This window comes from Eleutherodactylus coqui, chromosome 4, assembly GCF_035609145.1.
Source record: "Eleutherodactylus coqui strain aEleCoq1 chromosome 4, aEleCoq1.hap1, whole genome shotgun sequence".
NCBI classification, from domain to species: Eukaryota; Metazoa; Chordata; class Amphibia; order Anura; family Eleutherodactylidae; genus Eleutherodactylus; species Eleutherodactylus coqui.
In genome coordinates this window covers 226468451-226484027 of record NC_089840.1, presented here as the reverse complement: position 1 = coordinate 226484027, position 15577 = coordinate 226468451, and the positions used below count along the sequence as shown (strand labels likewise).

General features: G+C 48.6%; 1 long non-coding RNA gene across 1 annotated transcript in view; it reads left to right on the top strand.

Moving 5' to 3' along the window:
* The first annotated feature begins 3688 nt into the window (after positions 1 to 3688).
* LOC136624877 (uncharacterized) overlaps positions 3689 to 15577 on the top strand; it is a 46858-nt gene continuing 34969 nt past the window's right edge. Inside the window, exon 1 of the long non-coding RNA XR_010792467.1 lies at positions 3689 to 3754. This is a non-coding gene — a long non-coding RNA (uncharacterized lncRNA). The remainder of the gene's footprint in view (positions 3755 to 15577) is intronic.

Here is a 15577-nt window from a genome sequence, read left to right as displayed (position 1 = left end):
CATTGCTGAGTTTTACCTATCTGGCACAAATATACTGACTGACTGGGTTGGGCGCAGAAGGCTTTCCCATTGCGGTGTTCAGCTATCTGACACCTACACAGAACGAAGTGTGTGGGGACACATGGAGTTCCCATTGCTATGTAACTCGCGGCACCTTGAGTCACACAAGGTGGAGTCTGTGACCAAGCCTGACCCTGGTCTCGCTCACGTGCTTCTCACACAGAGCATTGCGGGTCCTACCTCGGTCATGGTTTCGCGGCCTTATTATGCCACCTCCTCCTCCTGCTTGGGGCCTCTGGATCAGCGTTGCTCGGCATGTATTATCTCTCGTGCTACAAATTCCCAAAGTTATCCGAGATACTGGATTGGAGCATTCACAGGAAGCGTAACTGATTTCACAGGGTCACTGCATATGTGTGCTGGCTACTTTTGCGACACCTTCGGCTTCAAACCAATCTGTGGTGTTAGTATGCGCTGCTGCGTTGTGGAGATGTGTAGAAGTGCTGGCACCTGAATCTCCTTTATGCCCATGTTTGCGGCTCCTGACAATTTTGTGACGGAGGTGGCACGGGATTGGAATGATGATTGTACGTCAATTTATCATCAATTGTCATCAGCATTGTGGGCTATCGCCCACACTTTCAAAGAGAGTTGCTACCTGGCCCTGCCAACCCTCTGCAGTTTGTGTATAAATAGACATGAGGGTGGTGGGGCTATGAGGAGAGCGTGTGGCATGAGGCCAGCTGAATACTGCGCAGGGAAACTTTTGTGTGCGTTGTGGATGCAGGCTCGTGCAGGGGGTTGGACAGCAATACCAGCATGTAACCCAGGAGAAGAGGCAGCGGTGTCACCCACAGGCGGTGATTGTCCTTGGTTGCAGCTAGTGTGGTGCCTAGCTAAGATGTGCCAGCGCGTGTGCCTTGCTAATGAGGGTCTGTCCCAAGTAAATAGTTAGGGGGGTGACCGCCAGGCTCTTACCCCATTTTGGCTTAATAGTGAGACCTGGGAGCCTCAGATGCAGCCATGCATGCTGCCCCTGCCGTTCCCTATCCATTTCTGTGGTGTTTTCATGACTTTCTGATGTTTTCAGGAGTTTCTCAAATCAACCCCTATGCAGAGCATCGGTCTCATACAAAATGCTCGAGTCGCCCATTGACTTCAATGGGGGTCATTACTCGAAACGAGCTCTTGAGCATTACAAAAAGTTTGACTCAAGTACCGAGCACCCGAGCATTTTGGTGCTCGCTCATCTCTAATCATAACCATATTATTTGTTATTTATATTTTTTAAAAATTCCAATCTTTCCAACAGTCATATACTCATTATCCTACTCGATTTACTCATATAATAGCGATATCGCCGCAAGAAAATTGCTGTGATATCACATCTGTGTTCTGTGCAATATTGCTGCGATTTTGTAGTGCTACAAAGTCACGCATGGCACTACAAAGTCATGATGGCTGTGATTGGTTCATCGAGTGCTGACGTGATTGCCTGAGCCGTGGCGCTCTGGAACCAATCAGAGCCAGTACTTCCTGGAGGCGGGGTTTGAACCCCTGAAAAGGAAGCGCTGGGGAAAAACTACAAGCAAGTGTGCCAGGGGCCTGCAAGGAGACGTGCAGTGGAGCAGACAGCGCCTCTTAGGTAATGTATTGTGGTACACTGGGGGTGGGGTGCTCAGCAGACTTGCTCTACTAGCAGAGACGGAAGAGACATCTAATTCCCGCTATTAAACTCTTCACACGCCGCGGTCATGGCAAAATTAGCTAAACAAAAAATAAATTTCTTTTAAAAAGTCTAAAAAAACTGTCGCCAAAACCCCCTCAAGACTATATAAATTTGGTATTGGTGTAATCGTACTGGCCTGCAGAATTATATTAACATGTTACATATACTGCATGGTGAACACTGTTAAAAATAACATTAAAAACATATCAAAATTGCAGATTTGTTTGTATAATTGCTTTATTTATAAATTTTGGGGTGGATATTGGAAGAAAAAAAGGAAATCAACTTCTTGGGATCAAAACCCGGGAAGCATGTGGGAAAGAAAAACAAGAAACAGTTTCTCTGCGAACATGCAGAGCATTATTAGAATAACTAATTAAAAGTGGACGATTCTGTTTAATTAAGAGGGATTTTTTGCTCCCTGACTACATTCAGCAGATATACTGTCTAACTCAAAACTGCAGATTTTGTTAGTCTGAAATAAAAAGCAATCAAAATCTTATATGTTCCCAAAAACTGGATAAATGAAGACTAGAGTTCATCTCACAAAACACAAGCCAAGCCTTTATAGAGCTGCGTCTAAACTTTGTGTCTCCGGATCGTGCTGACCCCGAGAATAATGTTATCATGGGATTTATTTTGCTAAATATTTTAAAGATAAAATCCAAAAAACTAGATGACAGAATTCCCTTTTTTTCCCCCAATCCCCCTAAAATATTAATAAAGGTTCTACAGTACATTATACATATGTAAAAATGATGTCATTAAAAAAATGAAACTTGTCCCACAAAAAACAAGTCCTCATACTGCGATGTCGACTGAAAAATTAAAAAGTTATGGCTCTTGGAATGCGAAGATGAAAAAAACTGAAAAACTAGTTGGTCATTAAGGCGCAAACAGTCTGGGTCACTAAGGGTTAATATTTCAAACTTTATACACACAACAGCAGCCACATGACAAGCAGATGACATCATAGACATCACGTGATGTCACAATTGGTGCAGATGGTTAAAGTTCTAATGCTGAACCACCTTGTGTCATTTCAGGCTAACATCCTGAAGAGGACGAATCCAAGTATGTGACTCCTCGCTTAGTGCTGAGGCCTCGTCACACATTGTATAGCTGAGAAAGTGTGTACATCTGGGGGTTGGGCCATTAGGTTGTAAGCTCTTAGGAGCAGAGTTTCTACTGTATAGTATTAGTCTGTAAGCTCTTAAGAGCAGAGTTTCTATTGTACACTAGATTGTAAGCTCTTAGGAGCAGGTTGTATAATATGTCGCTTTCTTTACAGGATCCTGAGCTTATAATAATATACAGATACAGCAATATGCAGCAGGACAGATTAGATCCGGGGTGATATCCGATCGCCACATCTGGCGTCAGGAAGGAATTTTTCTTCCCCCTGATGTAGAACTTTCCGGGGGGTTTTCTTCGCCTTCCTCTGGATCTCGGGGTGCAGGGATTCTCATCTCAGAACAATGGTGTGAACGGGTGCAGCAAGTTCTGTGGTCTCCACCGGGCTGACATTAGAGTCTCTGAGAGCCTTCTGTTATTTATTAAAGGGCCAGTAATGTTTTATTACAATGTTGCTTATTGCTATTTCAATAAAGACATTAAAATTATACATATTGTGATGCTTGTTTTTTATCCGCTCGTCTTACGTGCTGGCCATAATGAGAGCGACTGCTGCTGATCAGTGTTCCAGAAGTACAAATAGACTTATCCTGCATACATAAAGACGTGTATCATCTCCTAAAGACATGGCGGCAGCTGCTGCGGGACAGAAACTCTGGTGGACTCCATATGCAGAGCAGAGAACATATCACTCCACCCATAATGGCAAATCCTGTCTTAAGTTACATTACAAGTGTTATGGGGTTTAGTCTCTATACTATGGGGCACTAACATTGTGTGTCCTCCAGTCTACACAACATACTACCTGATAGCTGAAGGTTGGGACAGGAAGAGTAACTGAGTACAGAAGACGAAGAGGTCTTGTATGAAAACAGGAAACAGACTGACGAGGTATCATTCAAATGTGCTGTCTGTGTTTCTGCCATGAGCCGCAGAGCTGCGATCCATTGGGGATGCATCCTGTGGCTATGAGGAAATGTTGTGTGGGGCAGAGTGTTAAGGTAGCAGAATGCAGTCTTAAGCTCTCGCTCACAAACTGAAGGTTGCGGGTTCAATCCCCACATGCTTCTGTTACGTCCGCTGGGTGCACTCAAGCGCTGCTCCACAGGTAGGATGCAAACGTGTCCATTTGAAACTGCAACCACACAGATATAGTACTTGCATGGACCAATTGCATCTCTCCAGGAGGAAGAATGAACAACTCTCCCTAACTGATCAGGGAAAGAGGGGCACCTCTGCCTAAAAGCGGAGCCATAAAGCGGAGCCATAACCCCACTGTCTTCTTCTACTGACTTGGCTATCCCTAATCAGGGAGCTAGAGAGATGCACTAAACACTCAGAACACAACACTGTTCACACACACACTGTACACAGAACAGTACTGCACAGACATAACATACGTCGCTGTAAACACCAACATATAGTGTAACACATACCACATAGAACAGGACTGTACACATCAAATGTCTGGCCACTTGCACAGACATACAACACAAGTCACTGTTCACACTAACATACAACAGGTAGTGCATACAACACGGACCCCACCCAGAGCTCACATGCATACCAATGGCAAACCAAAGCAGCCAAGTGTCCCCACTCCAGGGGAATAGGGAGAGTCAGCCACCATGCTGACATAGGGAGCAGTGTCAGGCATCACCCATCTGACCCACACATAGGACATCAGACGTCTGTGGGCCGCACCTGCCCAGGGATAGGGAGAAACCTGCAGGTCGCCTGCTTCTATGTGGTCACAGTACCGCACACTACACAATGCACTGACCCCAGAAACTGTAAGAAGGGGAGGGACAGCAGGTGTCCAGACCATCTTCCGAGAAGGAGAGAGACACTTCAAACAAGCATGCAACCACTAGCTCTGTGTGAGATAAACAGTGATACATAAGGCACTAAAATGACCAGCAATCTCTCCCAAGAGTTTGCTGGTATTTATCTGCTGCAAACCAGGGGGATTGGCTGCTGGAGGATACCACATCCAGCTAGCTCAATTAACCCCTACCTGTGAAGGTGTGCACGAGGAAGCCTGTAGAACCACAGGTCCCAGATGCACAACTGTAATAGGTTTGGGTAGCCGGCTGAAGATTAACTCAGCCTTCTATCCTTCTGAAGTTGGTACAATGAGTACCCAGCTTGCTGGGGGGTAATAAATAAAAATTATTGGAAAGTGCTGCGGAATAAGTTAGCGCTATACAAATAACAAGCCTTCCCATTTCGGTGTTTTAGCTATGTGGCACAAATACACTGACTGACTTGGGTAGGGTGCAGACGGCTTTCCCATTGCAGTGTTTTACCTATCTGGCACAAATACGCTGAATGACTTGGGCAGAAGTGTGGCCTGAGGTCCTGGGTGGGGTGAAACTCTGCCATATTTGGGCACTCTGATTTCTTCATGTGTAATACTGTCTTTGGGTTTCATGGACTCGCCTATGCTGTGGGTGCACAAAGATTTCCCATTGCAGTGTTTTAGCTATTTGGCACAAATACGCTGAATGACTTGGGCAGAAGTGTGGCCCGAGGTCCTGGGCGGGGTGAAACTCTGCCATGTTTGGGCACTCTGATTTCTTTATGTGTAATACTGTCTTTGGGTTTCATGGGCTCGCCTATGCTGTGGGTGCACAAAGGTTTCCCAGCGCAATGTTCAGCTATCTGGCACAAATACACTGAATGACTGGGTAGGGTGGAGACTGCTTTCCCAGTGCAATGTTCTGCTATCTGACACCTACACAGAATGAAGTGTGTGGGGACACACAAATTTGCAATAGCTATGTAACTCATGGCACCTTGGGTCACACAAGGTGGAGGCTGGGACCGAGCCTGACCCTGGGCCCGCTCACATGCTTCCCACACAGAGTATTGCGGGTCCTACCTCGGTCATGGTTTCTCAGGCTTATTTTGCCACCTCCTCTTCCTGCTTGGGGTTTGGGGATCTGCACTGGTCGACATGTATTATCTCTCGTGCTACAAATTAGCACAGTTATCTGAGATACTGGATTGGAGCGTTCACAGGAAGCGTAACAGATTTATTGAGACTTTCACAGGGTCACTGTATAGCAGTGGTGGCTACTTTTGCGACACCTCCTGCTTGAAACCAATCTTTGGTATTAGTATGCGCTGCTGTATTGTGGAGATGTGTAGAAGTGCTGGCACCTGAGTCCCCTTTATGCCCACGTTCACACGGGTGACAAAGTCGCACGATTTTGCAGCATTGCTACACTGCTACAAATCACATGTATAAGAAGCCCCTGCTTTCCTATGGGTTACTTCACACGTGATATTGTGCAGCATGCGACAATCAGACACAAAAACCTCGTGGGTCCCGCTACATGCACGCGACTCGTAAGGTTTCATAGTTCATGTTTCCCTATGAAGCCTTTCTCTCTGTTGCATTGCACGAAAATGTGATTTTTGCACGGTGCGATGCAACTATGACAGTAGGAAATACTGCTTCCAAAGCTAAAATTTAAGCCCTGGCTGCAGAAAAGAAAAAAAAAAACACACATACTTCACCTCTCTTGCGCTGTCAGCCCGGCCGCATCTGCTCCCCAGGTCCTGGCATTGATCTTCTTCTCTTCTCGCCGGGGATTCAAAAATCACAGCCATTCATCGAGTGCTGGCTGTGATATGAATCCCCAGCCAGAAGAGAGGAAGATGATCACTGCCGGGGACCCGAGGAGAAGATACGGCCGGGCTGACTTTGTAGCACCACATGTGACTTTGTAGCGCTACAAAGTTGCAGCATTACCGCGATAAGTAGCAGCGATATCGCATGGACCAGCGAAGCGCTATCACTGCAATTTTCCAGCAGCTATGCCGTGTGAACGAGCCCCTAGCAACACAGATTTCCTGCTGCTGTTGTCAGTCACCAAATAATCTGTCCGTGGAGCGATGAGATTAATAACTGAAGTCCCTAATCTGCATGAAACAGTTCAAGGTTAGGGCTCATACCCACAAGCTTTGCGGTATACGCTCGTGGATTTACGCCATGGAAGTAGCAGGTTTAAAAACACTGGTGCCGGCGAGTGGTCGCGGAATTCCGCCACAGATTTCCGTGGGCTCCATTAATACTATATTTATGGAGACCTTCGGCTGTGGAAATCCACAATAAAATAGAGCATGCAGCGTTTTTTTCCCACAGCAGAAATCCGCGGCAAAGTTCCGCATGTGAGCACTGGCAGGCAGAAAGCTATTAGGTTCAATAGAAGCTAATAGCTGCGGAATTCCATCATCGGAAACGCAGAAGAAATCCGTCCGTGGGCATTAGCCCTAAATCGCAGAATGAGTCTGAATTCATTGTCTGGTAAGAGCATTTTCTTATCTAGAATCTTATTTAGAGGTTCAGATCTATAAGGCCTCCTTCCCACGAACGGATTTACGCCGTGTAAATCCGCGGCAAAACTCCACTGCGTTGCCCCCTGGTATTAGGTTCTATTGAACCTAATAGCACAATGCTCACGATGCGTAATTCCACCGCGGAATTACGCACCGTGAAATCTCCCGTTCTCACCCGCAGCATGTTCTATTTGCCGCGGGTGTACTCGCTGACGGCTTCCATTGCAGTCAATGGAAGCCGTCCGTTCACGCTATCTCCCGCTGCAACCAGCGGAAGATAGCGTGAAAAAACGCTTCCCCGCCTAGCGCCGCGCGTCATATGACGTGGCCGGCGCGTCACGTGACACGGCCGGCCGCGTCATGTGACGGGGTGGGCGTGTCACATGACGCGACGGCGGTGGGCGGGGAAGCGTCTTCACGCTATCTTCCGCTGGTAAGTATGGGGTCTCTGGGGGGCGCCGTGACGAGCTTCACTGCGGAATATTACGCGGCGGAGCCCGTCACGCTCGTGGGAAGGAGGCCTAAAAGTTTCTTTTTATTGCAGGTAAACAGAATTTTTAAAAACTTGAGGTAAGAGAATAAATATCAGGGCTTGCAGATAACCCGTTAAAGAACAGAAACCTCTCAAAGTTTTTCAGGAGCTAGAACTGTTTTTAAAATGCTTCTGTCAACATGCTGTATGAGGGTTTGTTTTTTGTGGGACAAGCTGTATTTTTTAAGAGCTTTATTTATTTTGCCATAAGATGCATTCAAAAACTTTTAAGCATTTTTAAGTGGAATGAAATAGAAAAAAAATACACATTTAACCCTTTCCAATCCAATGTCGGGCCTGCCCCGACATCATAATTTCCCTCCACAGCTCCGATGTCGGGGCAGGCCCGACACTGCAGTGCAGGAGTGCATCTGCACACGATCATCAGACACATCGGGTACAGATACACTCCTGCACTGGTCCTCATTGAGGACCCCCGAGGAGAAGGCAGAAAGGGTTTTTAACCCTTTCTGCCTTCTCCTTTACACATTACATAGCGCTCAATTAGTGCTATGTAATGCACGGAGATTCCGGCCGGCGATCATGTGACCGCCGGTGTCATCTGATCCCCAGGGGTCACATGAATGCCGAGCCGGGAGCCTGCACCGTGGGGGGGCCTGCTTACCTGTCCGGCATCTTCCGCATTCTCCCTTCTGTCTCCCGGCTCGGCGATCATGTGACCGCTGGGTGCCACCTGACCCCAGCGGTCACATGATCGCCGAGCTCGGAGGCAGAGGGAGAATGCGGAAGATGCCAGACAGGTAAGCTGCCCCCCCCCCCCCACGGTGCAGTGAGCACCTGCACCCTCCTGAACTCTGTCAGTTCAGGAGGGTGCAGGGCAATGTATTTTTTCTCATCTATTCTCACCAGCTCCAATTTATTTGGAGCTGGGGAGAATGAATGAGAAAAAATAATTGGATTGGAAAGGGTTAACGATTACGGTTCAAAAATATTTTATTGTTATTTTTATTAACAAACGCCAAAAGTGGTTCCATCATAAACTGTCGCAAACATTTTGTGGAAACATAATGCAATACAAATCCTCATAAAATCAAGTGAGATATAACAATGAAGAAATCCAGTGTTTATCTAGTCAATGGCCGCGGCGGGATTTCCCACAGAATTTCCGCCCTTGCCCGCTGCCATAGGATTGCATTAGATAACGCAATCCTAGGCATATGGCCGTGATATGTCAGCGTGAAAATACACGCAGAAAACAAATCGGGGCATGCTCTCCTTCTGTGCGGGTCTCGCAGAGGCACACAGAAATGTCAGTAGTGACTGCCCGGCTCCTCTCTGCGCATGCGCCGGCTGGCCTGCAGCCGGCACACAGGGCAGAGAAGAGACGCCAGGAGCGGGTAAGCCGCAGGGCTGTGCAGGGGCACGGGTCCGCATCCGGCTGCGAGAATTCTCGCAGTGGGATCCGACCCGGCCGTCTGCAGGCGCCAATAATGTTCCCTATCCCTCCGCATGAAATACAAGGACCAAAGAAAAAAAGGCCCTACGTAAAAACGAGGGAGTATTTCAAAAAGGAAAATAAACACCTAAGGCGAGAACAAAACACAAACAAAAAATAGCAGATGAAAGTGACTAAAAAAGGATAATTATATCCTGGGGATGATGGGAATTGCCCAATGTGAACCCATCTCCAAACAACTAAGTTAGAATGAAGCTTAGAAACCCAGACCGCCGATTATGATGTTTAAACACCATTATGAAGCCCGGACTCTAGAAGAAGAACGGAACTGAATCCAAGTCGCCCAGCTACTATTGTGTTTAGTAAGTTTGTTTCGTCTCCCGCACATAAGTCTCCATGTATTTAAGATTATCCACAGCCTCCAGTCACATCAACCTCATGGAGGCGTGGGGGAATCTCCATTTTCTGGGGATAGTTTGTCTCATTGCAATTAGGAAGCAATTTCAGAGTGATCGTTGGGTCTTTGCGACCGAGCCCGCTAACCATTGCACCATTAAAAAATTATTTCTTTGGCAATATACTAAGACCCATAACTTTTTTTAGTTTTCCGTTGGTAATGCTGTGTGGGCGCTTGCTTTTTGCAGGGCGACTTTGTAGTTTTTATTTGTACTATTTGAAGGTACGTATGACTTTTTGATCACTTTCACTGGTCAACACTGAAATTGTTACTGACTTTAAAAGGCCCTAATCTGTAGTATCTTGGTGTGCTGAACACGAATATGACCATGAACATTTTTTATTGGCTCTCGTTTTGACGTTTCAGAAAGGACGGTAATCTGGTGTTCTGTTCCGATATTGAGGGCCTCATGAATGCCTTAGAAATCACTCATGACCCAGAAGAATGGAGACTATTTGTAGACTCTTGGAAACTGAGTCTTAGGGCTGTGCTTTTGCACAATGGAAACCATCTTCTATCAATTCCAGCAGCGCATGGTGTCCACATGAAAGAGACGTACAATAACTTAGAGCAGCTACTGAATTCCAAGTACAGCTGACACCTCTGTGGTGATTGGAAGGTAGTTGCCCTTTTAATAGGACTGCAGCAGGGATATACAAGATACATATGCTTCTTATGTGAGTAGGATAGCCGAGCAAGGGCACTGCACTACTTGCGGAAGGAATGGACTCACAGACAAAATATAGCAGTTGGAGAGAAGAATATCCAGCACCCAGCTTTGGTCAAGGCTCACAAAATCCTGCTACCACCCCTTCACATCAAACTAGGTTTGATGAAGAATTTCATAAAAGCTATAGACCGGACTTCGCCAGCTTTCCGATACCTTCATGAAGAATTCCCATGCTGGCAGACTCTTGCTGGACACTCCACAGAGATGCTCCCGAACAGCTGGACAAGAGACAAGCAAGGAAATCTAAGACGTAGTCTATGACGTGATGTTCTTACAGGTGTTAACCAGAGGCCTATTACTATTGGCATGCATTTTGTGATGTAAACGACTATTGCAGATTACAAAAAAAATAGAGCCAATTTTGCATTTTGTGTTGAACACATGTGAAGTGATAAGAAATGACTCATTTTATTTCAATAACATGAATTTTGTAAACGTTTGTTAACCAGTGTTTCTATTCCAATTTCTTTAGGAGATGGGATGCACAATAAAAAAGCAATTTTGGCATTGTTTTTTTTCCTAAGACGTTCTCCGTGTAGGACAAATAATTATATATTTTAATAGCTTGGACTTTTACAGACGTGACAATACCAAATAGGTTTATTATATTTAGTTAACTTTTAAGTGAAAAATGGTCTAGGGCTCATTCAGACGAATTTAATGAATGGCTGACTACTGCCTCTGATTGGCTGAGTTCTCTGACCAATCAGAGGCAGCGCTCAGCTGTCATTCAATGAATAGCTGATCGCTCACTCTGATTGGACACAGCGCTCAGCTAATCAGAGGCTGCGCTTTCAGGAGGCAAGGAATTTTCAATCCCCGACCCCCAGATACAGATGCTGTTACCATACAGCGCGGCGCGTCGCTCCGGCGTCGGCTCCGGCGGCCTGGAGCCCTGTGTCGAGGTTATCCCAGCAGCTGTGGGCGGCGGCATGGGCGTGTCCGCCCGTAGGGTGCCGCCCGCCCTCCTCCGTTCTTCTTATACAGCGGTGGGCGGAGTTGCCTCCTCCCACTCTCCGCCCCTGGGCGGAACCTTGTGGTTAAAAGACTGGCAGTGAAGTGAGCTCATTGCCAGTTATTGGTTCTGCATGCACCTAGCCAGTCTGTCTGCGGTTCGCCTCAGCCAGTCCCTAGTTGTCGGTCAGCTCCCTCTGGTCCCCTATTACTCTGTCTGTTTGTGTTGGTTCTGTTTGCCTCTAATCTAGTCTGGCCCAGTCAGTACTAGTTGCTATCCAGCACCCTGCCAGTTTGCCTGTGAGTCCCATCTCCAGCCTTGTAAGTTTTGTTGGTCTGATTCATCTGCCTCCTCTGTCGGCACTCTGTTCCCCCCATTAGGTAGTTTCCTGCTTGTCAGCCGCCAGGTCCCTAGCCAGGGCAGGGACCGCCGTCCAGTTGTCCGCCTGGGGTTAGCCAGGGCCGAGGCAAGTAGGCAGGGACAGTGGGGGTGCGGGAGATCAGGGCACCCCAACTGGCGCTCGGGGGGCAGAGTGCCGTAACATAATAACTGGCCCTTAAAATACTGTTTTTCTTTTCATGGCGGCGATCAGCGCCCTTGCAAACCAGCTGCAAGACCTGGTGCCGGTGATCCGGGATCTGTCAGCTCGCATGGTGGCCCAGGAGCAGTGGGCGTTGTCGCAGGAGCAGAATGCCGTTACCAGTCCCGAACCCAAGTGCCCTCTTCCCGAGGTGTTCTCTGGGGAGAGGAACAAGTTTTTCGTTTTTCAACAGGCGTGTCGCCTGTTTTTCCGGATGCGTCCCCGCTCTTCCGGCTCGGAGGTCCAGAGGGTCGGGCTCATAATGTCCCTGCTGCGGGGCTCTGCCCAGACTTGGGCCTTTTCCATTCCCGAGGGTTCCCCCTCCCTGCATTCGGTGGACTCCTTTTTTCAGGAACTCGGGGGCATCTTCGATGAACCGGACAGAGTGGGGTTGGCGGTTTCACGGTTGCTGGCGCTGCATCAGGGGTCGCTTTGTGTGGAGGATTATTGCTCCAGTTTCAGACGCTATGCGGGTGATACTGCATGGAACGATAGCGCCCTGAAAGACGTTTTTATGCAAGGTCTCTCGGACGCGGTCAAAGAACTGTTGATCTCCCATCCCGTTCCCGGGTCCTTAAAGGAGGCTATGGAGTTAGCAGTGAAGGCAGATAGGAGGCTCAGGGCTGGGAAGCAAGATAGACCGACCCATAGAGTCAGGGAGGTCATTTGTCCTGTCCCTTCCCCGCCCGTACCAGTCTCTGGTCCCGAACCTATGGAACTGGACCTGCTGGACCCCGAGGAGCGACGCCGGATTCGGTTATTACATCATCTCTGTCTCTACTGCGGGAAAGCTGGACATCGGGTGATAACCTGCCCCCGGAGGCCTCAGCGTCCACAGTCTGAATCGGCAGAAAGACTTCCAGTCCTAGGCGATTGCAGGGAGGGTCGCCTAGGACCTCAGGTACGTCCTAGACTTCTGATACCCTGTCAGGTTAGATTCCGGAACTTCTCCCGCCTAGGGCAGGCGTTTATTGATTCCGGAGCAGCTGCTAACCTGATAAGCATGCGTCTCGTTGAGCCCCTGAGGGCTGAATTTGTGGCGCTAAAGACGCCAATTCGTTTTGCTAGCATTGATGCTACTCCTCTTGCTTCGGGCTTGGTACGATGGAGGACCCCAGTGTTACAACTCACGGTGGGGGGTTGCCATTCGGAAGGTCTATCGTTCCTGGTAATGGAGAATATGTCGGTAGACATGATACTAGGGATGCCGTGGCTGGCGTTGCACAACCCCCAATTCGATTGGGCCACTGGCGAGCTAACCCAGTGGGGGCCATCCTGCCATAGCCATCACGCTTCCCTTCCTCCCTGCCCAGTCGATACCGCACTCAGTCCCCGAGGTCTCACGTACCTTCAAACCCCGTCCGCCCCCCCTGCTGCTGATGTCGCCACCGATGCCCTGCATAGGGGACGGAAGAAAGGGGTGGGGTCTCGTAGGCAGTTGCGTTGTGAGGAGAGTCTGTCGGTATTTGAGCCTTACAGGGTGGGACAGAAGGGGTACCGGTCCTCTGAAAATCGCAAAAGGAGGGGTCACAGGGGGTTCCATAAGTCGTTGTCGAAACCTGTTGTCTCTTCGGTGATGCCCACCTCCGGTCCCCCGCCGCCCACCCTGGTCTGTGATGAAGTTGAACATGAGGCTCAGGAGATCCCGGATTCTCGCCGGGGTACAGGAACCTTACAATATTTGGGGCCCCGGAAGAGTTTTTTGGAGTATGATAGCTCAGATGACAGTGATTTTAAAATTGGAGTTGCCTCATATTTTGAAGACAGCGTCATTGGGAGCGAGGATGGGACAAGAGATAGTGGTGAACGTTCGGGCATTGACTCGGAAGACGACCTGAAACACGACGATATGTCAACGGTTGGTCCTGAAGAAGATGTAGAAAGGAGAGCCCCTGAAGGAAATGGGGCAGCCACAGGCTACCGAAGTCATGGACCTGAGGATCAGTCCATGGTGACCGCTCGGGAGGGTCACATTCTCGGGTTGGTACAGCGTTTTCACAGCCGTTTTTTGGATAAGCCTGGTCGAGTTTCCGGGGGCCCGGAGGTCCCCCGTCAGAGGGGGGGTAATGTTACCATACAGCGCGGCGCGTCGCTCCGGCGTCGGCTCCGGCGGCCTGGAGCCCTGTGTCGAGGTTATCCCAGCAGCTGTGGGCGGCGGCATGGGCGTGTCCGCCCGTAGGGTGCCGCCCGCCCTCCTCCGTTCTTCTTATACAGCGGTGGGCGGAGTTGCCTCCTCCCACTCTCCGCCCCTGGGCGGAACCTTGTGGTTAAAAGACTGGCAGTGAAGTGAGCTCATTGCCAGTTATTGGTTCTGCATGCACCTAGCCAGTCTGTCTGCGGTTCGCCTCAGCCAGTCCCTAGTTGTCGGTCAGCTCCCTCTGGTCCCCTATTACTCTGTCTGTTTGTGTTGGTTCTGTTTGCCTCTAATCTAGTCTGGCCCAGTCAGTACTAGTTGCTATCCAGCACCCTGCCAGTTTGCCTGTGAGTCCCATCTCCAGCCTTGTAAGTTTTGTTGGTCTGATTCATCTGCCTCCTCTGTCGGCACTCTGTTCCCCCCATTAGGTAGTTTCCTGCTTGTCAGCCGCCAGGTCCCTAGCCAGGGCAGGGACCGCCGTCCAGTTGTCCGCCTGGGGTTAGCCAGGGCCGAGGCAAGTAGGCAGGGACAGTGGGGGTGCGGGAGATCAGGGCACCCCAACTGGCGCTCGGGGGGCAGAGTGCCGTAACAGATGCAGACTGACAGGGATGGGGAGAAGAGCCAAATAGCGGTTCAGGAAGGGGGGGAACATTTTTTTTTCTTTTTTCACAGCTAGGGATGATTTTCAGGGTAGGGCTTATATGTCTAGCACCCCTTCTGAACATCATCACTGCAGGGGTTGCCTTCATCCCATTGCTTTCAACGGGGTGGCAGCAGCGCTGGCCCCATTGAAAGTAATGGGATAGCAGTGACAGGATTCTTTCGTCCCAGCTACAGCCCCCTCATCACTGAACACTGTGACAGTCCTGTCAACAATCTCCTGCTTTGTTTACAGGTTGCCATAGAGACCATCGGCTTGTCAGAAGCAAGCCGATGGTCTCTGTGGCAGGGAGAGCTAGCGCTTGGCTGTCAGAGGACAGCTAGGTACTAGCTCTTACAGCAGAGATCAGAGAAAACCTCCGATCTCTGCTGTGTTAACCCTTTACATGCTGCAGTCTATGTGACTGCAGCATGTAAAGGGCTGTCACTGCATCATGTAAAGGGCTGTCACCATCGGACCCCCGGAATGTGATCAGGGGTCCTGATGGGTCCCTGTGGAAGTCCCCTAAAGGGACAAAAAAAATTAAAAATTTAAAAAAATAAAAATAAAAAAGGTTAAAAATTATTTAAAAAATTATAAAAACACTTGTCTCCCTTTACTTTGTAAAAAATCAAAAATACAATCACACATGTGGTATCCATGCGTCATAATGACCCAGAGAAGGAAGTTAATACATTATTTAACCCCTTAATGACATGGCCCCTTTTTTTCTTTTTTCCCCATTTCTTTTTTTCCTCCCCCCTGTTTAAAAAATCACAACTTGTCCCGCAAAAAACAAGCCCTTATATGGCCATGTCAATGGAAAAATGAAAAAGTTATGGCTCTTGAGACGCAGCTGCAAAATTAGTTGAAATTCAATGATTAGACCATTTTAAAAAACCTGCCCTGGTGGGCACAACAG